Below are 14,940 nucleotides of genomic sequence, written 5' to 3'. Positions count from 1 at the left end.
TGTGCCTGTCCCCCCCCCGTCACATTGAAACACTAACAGGCTGTGCCTGTCCCCTCCCCCCCCCCATTGAAATACTAACAGGCTGTGTATGTCCCCCCCTCCCCCCACATTGAAACACTAACAGGCTGTGCCTGCCCCCCCTCACATTGAAACACTAACAGGCTGTGCCTGCCCCCCCTCACATTGAAACGCTAACAGGCTGTGCCTGTCCCCCCCTCCCCCCACATTTAAACACTAACAGGCTGTGCCTTTCCCCCCCCCTCATTGAAACACTAACAGGCTGTGTCTGTCACCCCTCCCCCTCTCATTGAAACACTAACAGGCTGTGTCTGTCCCCTCCCTCATTGATACACTAACAGGTTGTGTCTGCCACCCCCCTCACACTGAAACACTAACAGGATGTGCCTGTCCCCCCCTCACATTGAAACACTAACAGGCTGTGCCTGTCCCCCCTCACATTGAAACACTAACAGGATGTGCCTGTCCCCCCTCACATTGAAACACTAACAGGCTGTGTCTGTCCCCCCCTCACATTGAAACACTAACAGGCTGTGTCTGCCCCCCTTCATTGAAACACTAACAGGCTGTGCCTGTTTCCCCCCCGCTCACATTGTAACACTAACAGGCTGTGCCTGCCCCCCCTCACATTGAAGCACTAACTGGCTGTGCCTGTCCCCCCGCCCCACATTGAAACACTAACAGGCTGTACCTGTCCACCCCTCACATTGAAACGCTAACAATCTGTGTCTGTCCCCTCCCCCTCACATTGAAACACGAACAGGCTGTTCCTGTCCCCCCCTCACATTGAAGCACTAACAGGCTGTGCCTGTCCCCCCCCCCACACATTGATACACTAACAGGCTGTGTCTGTCCCCCTGTGTCTAATCTTCCACCTCCAGCAGCTTCAACAGGCTGTGTCTGTCCCCCCTCACATTGAAACAATAACAGGCTGTTTTGCCCCCCCCCCATTGAAACACTAACAGGCTGTGTCTGTCCCCCCCTCACATTGAAACAATAACAGGCTGTTTTGCCCCCCCCCCCATTGAAACACTAACAGGCTGTGCCTGCCCCCCCCCTCACATTGAAACAATAACAGGCTGTTTTGCCCCCCCCATTGAAACACTAACAGGCTGTTTCTGTCCCCCTCCACATTGAAACGCTAACAGGCTGTGCCTGTCACGTCCCCCCCCATTGAATCACTAACAGGCTGTGCCTGTCCCCCCCTCATTGAAACACTAACAGGCTGTGTCTTTCCCCCCCTCCCCCTCCCCCTCTCATTGAAACACTAACAGGCTGTGTCTGTCCCCTCCCTCATTGAAACACTAACAGGTTGTGTCTGCCCCCGCCCTCACATTGAAACACTAACTGGATGTGCCTGTCCCCCCCCCCCCCTCACATTGAAACACTAACAGGCTGTGTCTGTCCCCCCCCCACTCACATTGAAACACTAACAGGCTGTGCCTGTCCCCCCCACACATTGAAATACTAACAGGCTGTGCCTGCCCCCCCCTCACATTGAAACACTAACAGGCTGTGTCTGCCCCCCCCCCCTCATTGAAACACTAACAGGCTGTGCCTGTTTCCCCCCCCCCGCTCACATTGAAACACTAACAGGCTGTACCTGCCCCCCCACTTACATTGAAACGCTAACAGTCTGTGTCTGCCCCCCCCTCACATTGAAACACTAACAGGCTGTGCCTGTCCCCCCCCCCTCACATTGTAACACTAACAGGCTGTGACCCTCCCCCCTCACATTGTAACACTAACTGGCTGTGCCTGTCCCCCCCTCACATTGACAACACTAACAGGCTGTGCCTGTCACCCCCGTCACATTAAAACACTAACAGACTGTTCCTGTCCCCCCCTCACATTGAAACACTAACAGGCTGTGTCTGTCCCCTCCCCCTCACATTGAATCACTAACAGGCTGTGTCTGTCCCCTCCCCCTCACATTGAAACACCAACAGGCTGTGCCTGTTCCCCCCCACACATTGAAACACGAACAGGCTGTGCCTGCCCCCCCCCCTCACATTGAATCACTAACAGGCTGTGTCTGTCCCCTCCCCCTCACTTTGAAACACCAACAGGCTGTGCCTGTCCCCCCCCCACACATTGAACCGCTAACAGGCTGTGCCTGTCCCCTCCCCCCCCCCCCATTGAAATACTAACAGGCTGTGTCTGTCACCCCTCCCCCTCTCATTGAAACACTAACAGGCTGTGTATGTCCCCTCCCTCATTGATACACTAACAGGTTGTGTCTGCCCCCCCCTCACACTGAAACACTAACAGGATGTGCCTGTCCCCCTCACATTGAAACGATAACAGGATGTGCCTGTCCCCCCTCACATTGAAACACTTACAGGCTGTGCCTGTCCCCCACTCTCACATTGAAACATTAACAGGCTTAGTCTGCCCCCCTTCATTGAAACACTAACAGGCTGTGCCTGTTTCCCCCCCGCTCACATTGTAACACTAACAGGCTGTGCCTGCCCCCCCCTCACATTGAAACACTAACTGGCTGTGCCTGTCCCCCCGCCCCACATTGAAACACTAACAGGCTGTGCCTGTCCCCCCGCCCACATTGAAACACTAACAGGCTGTACCTGTCCACCCCTCACATTGAAACACTAACAGGCTGTGTCTGCCCCCCCCCTCCCCCTCACATTGAAACACTAACAGGCTGAGTCTGTCCCCTCCCTCATTGAAACACTAACAGGCTGTGTCTGTCCCCCCACCTCACATTGAAACACTAACATGCTGTGCCTTTCCCCCCCCCCACACATTGATACACTAACAGGCTGTGTCTGCCCCCCCTCACATTGAAACACTAACATGCTGTGCCTTTCCCCCCCCCCCCTCACATTGAAACACTAACAGGCTGAGTCTGTCCACTCCCTCATTGAAACACTAACAGGCTGTGTCTGTCCCCCCCCCTCACATTGAAACACTAACATGCTGTGCCTTCCCCCCCCCCCCTCACATTGAAACACTAACAGGCTGTGTCTGTCCCCCCCCCTCCCCCTCACATTGAAACACTAACAGGCTGTGTCTGTTCCCTCCCTCATTGAAACACTAACAGGCTGTGCCTGTCCCCCTGTGTCTAATCTTCCACCTCCAGCAGCTTCAACAGGCTGTGTCTGTCCCCACTCACATTGAAACACTAACAGGCTGTTTCTGTCCCCCCTCCACATTGAAACACTAACAGGCTGTGCCTGTCTCCCCCTCACATTGAAACACTAACAGGTTGTGTCTGTCCCCCCCTCCACATTGAAACACTAACAGCTGTGTCTGCCCCCCTCTCACATTGAAACACTAACAGGCTGTGTCTGTCCCCCCCCTCCACATTGAAACACTAACAGGCTGTGTCTGCCCCCCTCTCACATTGAAACACTAACAGGTTGTGCCTGCCCCCCTCACATTGAATCGCTAACAGGCTGTGCCTGTCACGTCCCCCCCCCCATTGAATCACTAACAGGCTGTGTATGTCCCCCCTCCCCCCCTCATTGAAACACTAACAGGCTGTGCCTGTCCCCCCCCTCATTGAAAAACTAACAGGTTGTGTCTGTCCTCCCCCCTCACATTGAAACACTAACTGGATGTGCCTGTCCCCCCCCCCCTCACATTGAAACACTAACAGGCTGTGTCTGTCCCCCCCTCACATTGAAACACAACAGGCTGTGCCTGCCCCCCTCACATTGAAACACTAACAGGCTGTACCTGCCCCCCCAATCACATAGAAACGCTAACAGTCTGTGTCTGCCCCCCCCCCCTCACATTGAAGCACTAACAGGCTGTGCCTGTCCCCCCCCCCCAACACATTGAAACACTAACAGGCTGTGTCTGCCCCCCCACTCACATTGAAACACTTACAGGCTGGGCCTGTCCCCCACTCTCACACTGAAACATTAACAGGCTTAGTCTGCCCACCTTCATTGAAACACTAACAGGCTGTGCCTGTTTCCCCCCCGCCACATTGTAACACTAACTGGCTGTGTCTGCCCCCCACTCACATTGAAACATTAACAGGCTTAGTCTGCCCACCTTCATTGAAACACTAACATGCTGTGCCTTTCCCCCCCCCCGCTCACATTGTAACACTAACAGGCTGTGCCTGCCCCCCCGTCACATGGAAACACTAACAGGCTGTGCCTGTTTCCCCCCCCCCCCCGCTCACATTGTAACACTAACAGGCTGTGCCTGTCCCCCCCTCACATTGAAACGCTAACAATCTGTGTCTGTCCCCTCCCCCTCACATTGAAACACGAACAGGCTGTGCCTGTCCCCCCCTCACATTGAAACACTAACAGGCTGTGCCTCCCCCCCAATCACATTGAAACACTAACAGGCTGTGTCTGTCCCCCCCTCCCCCTCACATTGAAACACTAACAGGCTGTGTCTGTCCCCTCTCTCACATTGAAACCCTAACAGCTGTGTCTGTCCCCCCCTCACATTGAAACACTAAAAACTGTGCCTGCCCCCCTCACATTGAAACACTAACAGGCTGTGTCTGTCCCCCCCCCCTCACATTGAAACACTAACAGGCTGTGCCTGCCCCCCCCCTCATATTTGAAACACTAACACGCTGTGTCCCTCCCCCATCACATTGAAACACTAACTGGCTGTGCCTGTCCCCCCGCCCCACATTGAAACACTAACAGCTGTGCCTGTCCCCCCCTCACATTGAAACACTAACAGGCTGTTCCTGTCCCCCCCCTCACATTGAAACACTAACAGGCTGTGCCTGTGCACCCCCCCTCACATTGAAACACGAACAGGCTGTGCCTTTCCCCCCCTCATTGAAACACGAACAGGCTGTGTCTGTCACCCCCTCCCCCTCTCATTGAAACACTAACAGTCTGTGTCTGTCCCCTCCCTTATTGAAACACTAACAGGTTATGTCTGTGTCCCCCCCCTCACATTGAAACACTAACAGGCTGTGCCTGTCCCTCCCTCACATTGAAACACTAACAGGCTGTGTCTGCCACCCCGTCATTGAAACACTAACAGGCTGTGCCTGTCCCCCCCCTCACATTGAAACACTAACTGGCTGTGCCTGTCCCCCCGCCCCACATTGAAACACTAACAGGCTGTGCCTGCCCCCCCTCACATTGAAACGCTAACAGCTGTGCCTGTCACGTCCCCGTCCCCCCATTGAATCACTAACAGGCTGTGTATGTCCCCCCTCCCCCCTCATTGAATCACTAACAGGCTGTGCATGTCCCCCCCCTCATTGAAACACTAACAGGCTGTGTCTTTCCCCCCTCCCCCCTCATTGAAACACTAACAGCTGTGCCTGCCACCCCCCTCATTGAAACACTAACAACAGGCTGTGCCTGTTTCCCCCCCGCTCACATTGAAACACTAACAGGCTGTGCCTGGTCCCCCCCCCCCCCCGTCACATTAAAACACTAACAGGCTGTGCCTGTCCCCCCCTCACATTGAAATACTTACAGGCTGTGCCTGTCCCCCCCCGTCACATTGAAACACTAACAGGCTTAGTCTGCCCCCCCCGTCATTGAAACACTAACAGGCTGTGCCTGAATCCCCCGCTTACATTGTAACACTAACAGGCTGTGCCTGTCCCCCACCCTCACATTGAAACACTAACAGGCTGTACCTGTCCACCCCTCACATTGAAACGCTAACAAACTGTGTCTGTCCCTCCCCCTCACATTGAAACACTAACAGGCTGTGCCTGTCCCCCCCTCACATTGAAACACTAACAGGCTGTGTCTGTCCCCCCCTCCTCCTCACATTGAAACACTAACAGGCTGTGTCTGTCCCCTCCCTCATTGAAACACTAACAGGCTGTGCCTGTCCCCCCCTCACAGTGAAACAATAACAGGCTGTTCTGCCACCCCCTCATTGAAACACTAACCGGCTGTTTCTGACCCCCTCCACATTGAAACACTAACAGGCTGTGTCTGCCCCCCTCTCACATTGAAACACTAACAGGCTGAGCCTGCCCCCCCTCACATTGAAACGCTAACAGGCTGTGCCTGTCACCTCCCTCCCCATTGAATCACTAACAGGCTGTGTATGTCCCCCTCTCCCCCTCATTGAATCACTAATAGGCTGTGTCTGCCCCCCCCACACACTGAATACTAACAGGCTGTGTCTTTCCCCCCTCCCCCTCTCATTGAAACACTAACAGGCTGTGTCTGTCCCCTCCCTCATTGAAACACTAACAGGCTGTGTCTGTCCCCCCTACTCACATTGAAACACTAACAGGCTGTGCCTGCCCCCCCCCCTCACATTGAAACACTAACAGGCTGTGTCTGCCCCCCCCCTCATTGAAACACTAACAGGCTGTGCCTGCCCCCCTCACATTGAAACGCTAACAGGCTGTGCCTGTCCCCCCCCCCCCGTCACATTGAAACACTAACAGGCTGTGCCTTTCCCCCCCTCATTGAAACACGAACAGGCTGTGCCTGTCCCCGCCTCACATTGAAAACACTAACAGGCTGTGCCTGTCCCCCCCCCCCCCACACATGATACACTAACAGGCTGTGTCTGCCCCCCCTCACATTGAAACACTAACATGCTGTGCCTTTCCCCCCCCCTCACATTGAAACACTAACAGGCTGTGTCTGTCCCCCCCCTCCCCCTCACATTGATACACTAACAGGCTGTGTCTGTCCCCTCCCTCATTGAAACACTAACAGGCTGTGTCTGTCCCCCCCTCCCCCTCACATTGATACACTAACAGGCTGTGCCTGTCCCCCTCACATTGAAACACTAACAGGCTGTGTCTGTCCCCCTGTGTCTAATCTTCCACCTCCAGCAGCTTCAACAGGCTGTGTCTGTCCCCCCTCACATTGAAACACTAACAGGCTGTGTCTGCCCCCCCCCATTGAAACACTAACAGACTGTGTCTGTCCCCCCCCTCCACATTGAAACACTAACAGGCTGTGCCTGCCCCCCCTCACATTGAAACAATAACAGGCTGTTTTGCCCCCCCCATTGAAACACTACAGGCTGTTTCTGTCCCCCTCTCACATTGAAACAATAACAGGCTGTGCCTGCCCCCCCCTCACATTGAAACAATAACAGGCTGTTTTGCCCCCCCCCCCATTGAAACACTAACAAACTGTGTCTGTCCCCCCCTCCACATTGAAACACTAACAGGCTGTGCCTGCCCCCCCTCACATTGAAACAATAACAGGCTGTTTTGCCCCCCCCATTGAAACACTAACAGGCTGTTTCTGTCCCCCTCTCACATTGAAACACTAACAGGCTGTGCCTGCCCCCCCACACATTGAAACAATAACAGGCTGTTTTGCCCCCCCCCATTGAAACACTAACAGGCTGTGTCTTTCCCCCCCTCCCCCTCTCATTGAAACACTAACAGGCTGTGTCTGTCCCCTCCCTCATTGAAACACTAACAGGTTGTGTCTGTCCCCCGCCCTCACATTGAAACACTAACTGGATGTGCCTGTCCCCCCCCCCTCACATTGAAACACTAACAGGCTGTGTCTGTCCCCCCCCCCCACTCACATTGAAACACTAACAGGCTGTGCCTGTCCCCCCCACACATTGAAATACTAACAGGCTGTGCCTGCCCCCCCCTCACATTGAAACACTAACAGGCTGTGTCTGCCCCCCCCCCCTCATTGAAACACTAACAGGCTGTGCCTGTTTCCCCCCCCGCTCACATTGAAACACTAACAGGCTGTACCTGCCCCCCACTCACATTGAAACGCTAACAGTCTGTGTCTGCCCCCCCCTCACATTGAAACACTAACAGGCTGTGCCTGTCCCCCCCCCCTCACATTGTAACACTAACAGGCTGTGACCCTCCCCCCTCACATTGTAACACTAACTGGCTGTGCCTGTCCCCCCCTCACATTGACAACACTAACAGGCTGTGCCTGTCACCCCCGTCACATTGAAACACTAACAGACTGTTTCCTGTCCCCCCCTCACATTGAAACACTAACAGGCTGTGTCTGTCCCTCCCCCTCACATTGAATCACTAACAGGCTGTGTCTGTCCCCCTCCCCCTCACATTGAAACACCAACAGACTGTGCCTGTTCCCCCCCACACATTGAAACACGAACAGGCTGTGCCTGTCCCCCCCACACATTGAAATACTAACAGGCTGTGCCTGCCCCCCCCCTCACATTGAAACACTAACAGGCTGTGTCTGCCCCCCCCCTCTCATTGAAACACTAACAGGCTGTGCCTGTTTCCCCCTCCGCTCACATTGAAACACTAACAGGCTGTACCTGCCCCCCCACTCACATTGAAACACCAACAGGCTGTGCCTGCCCCCCCCCCACACATTGAAACGCTAACAGGCTGTGCCTGTCCCCTCCCCACCCTCCCCCATTGAAATACTAACAGGCTGTGTCTGTCACCCCTCCCCCTCTCATTGAAACACTAACAGGCTGTGTCTGTCCCCTCCCTCATTGATACACTAACAGGTTGTGTCTGCCCCCCCCTCACACTGAAACACTAACAGGATGTGCCTGTCCCCCCTCACATTGAAACGATAACAGGATGTGCCTGTCCCCCCTCACATTGAAACACTAACAGGCTGTGCCTGTCCCCCCCTCACATTGAAACATTAACAGGCTTAGTCTGCCCCCCTTCATTGAAACACTAACAGGCTGTGCCTGTTTCCCCCCCGCTCACATTGTACACTAACAGGCTGTGCCTGCCCCCCCCCTCACATTGAAACACTAACTGGCTGTGCCTGTCCCCCCGCCCCACATTGAAACACTAACAGGCTGTGCCTGTCCCCCGCCCCACATTGAAACACTAACAGGCTGTGTCTGCCCCCCCCTCACATTGAAACACTAACATGCTGTGCCTTTCCCCCCCCCCCTCACATTGAAACACTAACAGGCTGTGTCTGTCCCCTCCCTCATTGATACACTAACAGGTTGTGTCTGCCCCCCCCCTCACACTGAAACACTAACAGGATGTGCCTGTCCCCCCTCACATTGAAACGATAACAGGATGTGCCTGTCCCCCCTCACATTGAAACACTAACAGGCTGTGCCTGTCCCCCCCTCACATTGAAACATTAACAGGCTTAGTCTGCCCCCCTCATTGAAACACTAACAGGCTGTGCCTGTTTCCCCCCCGCTCACATTGTAACACTAACAGGCTGTGCCTGCCCCCCCCCTCACATTGAAACACTAACTGGCTGTGCCTGTCCCCCCGCCCCACATTGAAACACTAACAGGCTGTGCCTGTCCCCCCGCCCCACATTGAAACACTAACAGGCTGTGTCTGCCCCCCCCTCACATTGAAACACTAACATGCTGTGCCTTTCCCCCCGCCCCTCACATTGAAACACTAACAGGCTGTGTCTGTCCCTCCCTCATTGAAACACTAACAGGCTGTGTCTGTCCCCCCCCCTCACATTGAAACACTAACATGCTGTGCCTTCCCCCCCCCCCCCCCTCACATTGAAACACTAACAGGCTGTGTCTGTCCCCCCCCCCTCACATTGAAACACTAACAGGCTGTGCCTGTCCCCCCCACACATTGAAATACTAACAGGCTGTGCCTGCCCCCCTCTCACATTGAAACACTAACAGGCTGTGTCTGTCCCCCCCTCCACATTGAAACACTAATAGGCTGTGTCTGCCCCCCTCTCACATTGAAACACTAACAGGCCTTAGTCTGCCCCCCCTCATTGAAACACTAACAGGCTGTGCCTGAATCCCCCCGCTTACATTGTAACACTAACAGGCTGTGCCTGTCCCCCCCCTCACATTGAAACACTAACTGCTGTGCTGTCCCCCCGCCCCACATTGAAACACTAACAGGCTGTACCTGTCCACTCCTCACATTGAAACGCCAACAATCTGTGTCTGTCCCCTCCCCCTCACATTGAAACACTAACAGGCTGTGCCTGTCCCCCCCCTCACATTGAAACACTAACAGGCTGTGCCTGCCCCCCCCCCCCACACATTGATACACTAACAGGCTGTGTCTGTCCCCCCCTCCTCCTCACATTGAAACACTAACAGGCTGTGTCTGTCCCCTCCCTCACTGAAACACTAACAGGCTGTGCCTGTCCCCCTGTGTCTAATCTTCCACCTACAGCAGCTTCAACAGACTGTGTCTGTCCCCCCTCACATTGAAACACTAACAGGCTGTGTCTGCCCCCCTCTCACATTGAAACACTAACAGGCTGTGCTGCCCCCCCTCACATTGAAACGCTAACAGGCTGTGCCTGTCACCTCCCCCCCCCCCCCATTGAAACACTAACAGGCTGTGTAAGTCCCCCCTCCACCCCCTCATTGAATCACTAACAGGCTGTGCCTGTCCCCCCCTCATTGAAACACTAACAGGCTGTGTCTGTCCCCCCTCACATTCAAACACTAACAGGCTGTGTCTGTCCCCTCCCTCATTGAAACACTAACAGGTTGTGTCTGTCCCCCCCCACCCTCACATTGAAACACTAACTGGATGTGCCTGTCCCCCCCTCACATTGAAACACTAACAGGCTGTGTCTGTCCCCCCCTCACATTCAAACACTAACAGGCTGTGTCTGTCCCCTCCCTCATTGAAACACTAACAGGTTGTGTCTGTCCCCCCCCACCCTCACATTGAAACACTAACTGGATGTGCCTGTCCCCCCCTCACATTGAAACACTAACTGGATGTGCCTGTCCCCCCCTCACATTGAAACATTAACAGGCTGTGCCTGTCCCCACTCACATTGAAACACTAACAGGCTGTGCCTGTTTCCCCCCGCTCACATTGAAACACTAACAGGCTGTGCCTGTCCCCCCCCCCTCACATTGAAGCACTAACTGGCTGTGCCTGTCCCCCCCCCTCATTGAAACACTAACAGGCTGTGTCTGTCCCCCCCTCCCCCTCTCATTGAAACACTAACAGGCTGTGTCTGTCCCCTCCCTCATTGAAACACTAACAGGTTGTGTCTGTCCCCCGCCCTCACATTGAAACACTAACTGGATGTGCCTGTCCCCCCCTCACATTGAAACATTAACAGGCTGTGCCTGTCCCCCCTCACATTGAAACGCTAACAGACTGTGTCTGCCCCCCCTCACATTGAAACACTAACAGGCCTGTGTCTGTCCCCCCTCACATTGAAACACTAACAGGCTGTGCCTGTCCCCCCCCCCTCACATTGAAACACTAACAGGCTGTGCCTGTGCCTGTTCCCCCCCCCCCCCCGTCACATTGAAACACTAACAGGCTGTGTCTGCCCCCCTCTCACATTGAAACATTAACAGGCTGTGCCTGTCCCCCCTCACATTGAAACACTAACAGGCTGTGCCTGTTTCCCCCCGCTCACATTGAAACACTAACAGGCTGTGCCTGTCCCCCCCCCTCACATTGAAGCACTAACTGGCTGTGCCTGTCCCCCCGCCCCACATTGAAACACTAACAGGCTGTACCTGTCCACCCCTCACATTGAAACGCTAACAGACTGTGTCTGCCCCCCCCCCCTCACATTGAAACACTAACAGGCTGTGTCTGCCCCCCCACTCACATTGAAACATTAACACGCTGTGCCTGTCCCCCCTCACATTGAAGCACTAACTGGCTGTGCCTGTCCCCCCGCCGCACATTGAAACTCTAAACAGGCTGTACCTGTCCACCCCTCACATTGAAACGCTAACAGTCTGTGTCTGCCCCCCCCCTCACATTGAAACACTAACAGTCTGTGCCTGTCCCCCCCCCCCCGTCACATTGAAACACTAACAGGCTGTGTCTGCCCCCCTCTCACATTGAAACACTAACAGTCTGTGCCTGTCCCCCCCCGCCCCCACATCGAAACTCGAACAGGCTCTGTCTGTTCCCCAGTGTCTAATCCGCCACCTCCAACAGCTTCACTCTTTCTACCTGTTTCTGCAACTTGCTGTCTTGTCAGAATCCACACACGCGGTTTCCTGTAACACAGCAGGATCCAAAGCTGCGAACATGCTGACAACTAACAGCAGCCCCCTCACTCCCTTGTCCTGGAACGGGTTAATTAAAATCTTTCTTCTCACTGTCCATGCTAAATTGTCCCAGAGAGAGTTAATTGACACTCCTCTCTCTCTCTGTCTCCCCCTCTCTCGCTCTGCCTTCCCCCACACCACCACTGCGAAGCTGCCCATTTCTTCCTGAAACAGCCCAGCATCTCCCACTGAGTCCCAGAGTGGGCTCTCTCTCTCTCTGTCTGTCTGTCTGTCTCCCGCTGTCCCTCTCTCACTGTCTCTCTCTCTCTCTCTCTCCCCCTGTCCCTCTCTCACTGTCTCACTCTCTCACTGTCTCTCTCTCTCACTGTCTCTCTCTCTGTCTTTCTGTCTCTCTCTCTCCCCCTCTGTCTCTCTCTATGTCTATCTGTACATGTCTATCTCTCTCTCGCACTGTCTCTCTCTCTGCCTGTCTCTCTCTCACACACACAAACACTCGCTCTCACTGTCTCTCTCTGCCTGCCACTCTCTCTCTCACACACACAAACACTCGCTCTCACTGTCTCTCTCGGCCTGTCACTCTCTCTCTCACACACACAAACACTCTCTCTCACTCTCTCTCTCTCTGCCTGTCTCTTTCTCTCTCACACACACACAGTCTCTCGCTATGCCATTCTCTCTGTCTCTCCTGTTTCTCTCTCTGTATCTCTCTCTCTCTCTCTCACTGTCTCTCTCTGCCTGCCACTCTCTCTCTCACACACACACAAACACTCTCTCTCACTGTCTCTCTCTGAATGTCACTCTCTCTCACATACACACACAGCCTCTCTCTATGCCTGTCTCTCTGTCTCTCCCTGTTTCTCTCTCTGTCTCTCTCTCTCTCCCTGTCTCTCTCTCTCACCACACAGTCTGTCTCTATGCCCGTCCCTTTGTATCTCTCTCTCTCTCTCTCTGCTGTCTCTCTCTCTCTCTCTCTCTCTCACACACACACAGTCTGTCTCTATGCCTGTCTATTTGTCTCTCTCTCTCTCTGTCTGTCTCTCTCTCTCTCTGTCTCTCTGTCTTCCTCTCTCTGTCTCTGTCTCTCTCTCTCTCCCTCTCCCTCTCTCTTTCTCTCACTGTCTCTCCTTCTGTCTTTCTCTATCTCTCTCTCATTGTCTCTCTATCTCTGTCTTTCTCTGTCTCTGTCTCCCTGTTCTCTCTCTGTCTCTCTCTCTCTCTCTCTGCCTGTCTCTCTCTCTCTCACACACACAGTCTGTCTCTATGCCTGTCTCTCTGTCTCTCCCTGTTTCTCTCTCTCTCTCTCTCCTGTCTCCCCACCCTCTCGCTCTGTTTCCTTTTCCCCATACTACCCTGCGGACAGGTTTAGGAACTTTTATCCAACATTCCAAATGAGCTTTGCTGCTTATGTGGAGCGAGACAAAAAGACGGGGTGGGGCTGGAGGGGGGGGGGGGGGTGGGGGGGAGGTGGTGGGGCGGATAGAGTGACTGGCAGAGACAGAGAGGCAGGGACGAGGGAGAGAGAGAGAGAGACAGTCAGAGAGAGAGAGAGAGACTGGCAGAGACAGAGAGGCAGGGACGGAGGGAGAGAGAGAGAGAGAGACAGTCAGAGAGAGAGAGAGATAAAGAGAGAGAGAGAGACAGTCAGACAGAGAGAGAGATAAAGAGAGAGAGAGAGACAGTCAGAGAGAAAGAGAGAGACTGCCAGAGACAGAAAGGCAGGGACGGAGGGAGAGAGAGAGAGAGAGAGAGAGACAGTCGAAAGAGAGAGAGTAAAGTGAGAGAGAGAGACAGTCAGAGAGAGAGAGGTAAAGAGAGAGAGAGACAGTCAAAGAGAAAGAGAGAGACTGGCAGAGACAGAAAGGCAGGGACGGAGGGAGAGAGAGACAGACAGAGAGAGAGAGAGAGAGACTGGCAGAGACAGAGAGGCAGGGACGGAGGGAGAGAGAGAGAGAGAGAGACAGTCAGAGAGAGAGAGGTAAAGAGAGAGAGACTGGCAGAGAGAAAGAGAGAGACTGGCAGAGACAGAAAGGCAGGGACGGAGGAGAGAGAGAGAGAGAGACAGTCAGAGAGACAGAGAGATAAAGAGAGAGAGAGAGACAGTCAGACAGAGAGAGAGATAAAGAGAGAGAGAGAGACAGTCAGAGAGAAAGAGAGAGACTGCCAGAGACAGAAAGGCAGGGACGGAGGGAGAGAGAGAGTGAGAGAGAGAGACAGTCAGAAAGAGAGAGAGGTAAAGTGAGAGAGAGACAGTCAGAGAGAGAGAGAGGTAAAGAGAGAGAGAGACAGTCAAAGAGAAAGAGAGAGACTGCAGAGACAGAGAGGCAGGGACGGAGGGACAGAGCGAGGGATAAAGAGAGAGAGAGACAGTCAGAGAGAGAGAGAGAGAGAGAAAGAGACAGTCAGAGAGAAAGAGAGAGACTGGCAGAGACAGAGAGGCAGGGACGGAGTGAGAGAGAGAGAGAGAGAGACAGTCAGAGAGAGAGAGAGGTAAAGAGAGAGAGAGACAGTCAGAGAGAAAGAGAGACTGGCAGAGAGAGAAAGGCAGGGACTGAGGGAGAGAGAGAGAGGGTAAAGAGAGAGAGACAGTCAGAGAGAGAGTGGTAAAGAGAGAGAGAGACAGTCAGAGTGAAAGAGAGAGACTGGCAGAGACAGAAAGGCAGGGACGGAGGGAGAGAGCGAGAGAGAGAGACAGTCAGAGAGAGAGAGAGAGAGACTGGCAGAGACAGAGAGGCAGGGACGGAGGGAGAGAGAGAGAGAGAGAGAGACAGTCAGAGAGAGAGAGAGAGAGACTGGCAGAGACAGAGAGGCAGGGACGGAGGGAGAGAGAGAGAGAGAGAGAGAGAGAGACAGTCAGAGAGAGAGAGAGAGACAGTCAGAGAGAAAGAGAGAGAGACTGGCAGAGACAGAGAGGCAGGGACGGAGGGAGAGAGGAGAGAGAGAGAGAGAGAGAGAGTCAGAAGAGACCAAGAGAGAGACGGCAGACGAGAGAGAGAGGACTGGAGAGAGAGAGAGAGGAGAGAGAGAGAGAGAGAGAGAGAGAGAGAGGAG

This window comes from Scyliorhinus torazame, chromosome 20, assembly GCF_047496885.1.
Source record: "Scyliorhinus torazame isolate Kashiwa2021f chromosome 20, sScyTor2.1, whole genome shotgun sequence".
NCBI lineage: Eukaryota > Metazoa > Chordata > Chondrichthyes > Carcharhiniformes > Scyliorhinidae > Scyliorhinus > Scyliorhinus torazame.
Note: the sequence above shows the minus strand (reverse complement) of the source record.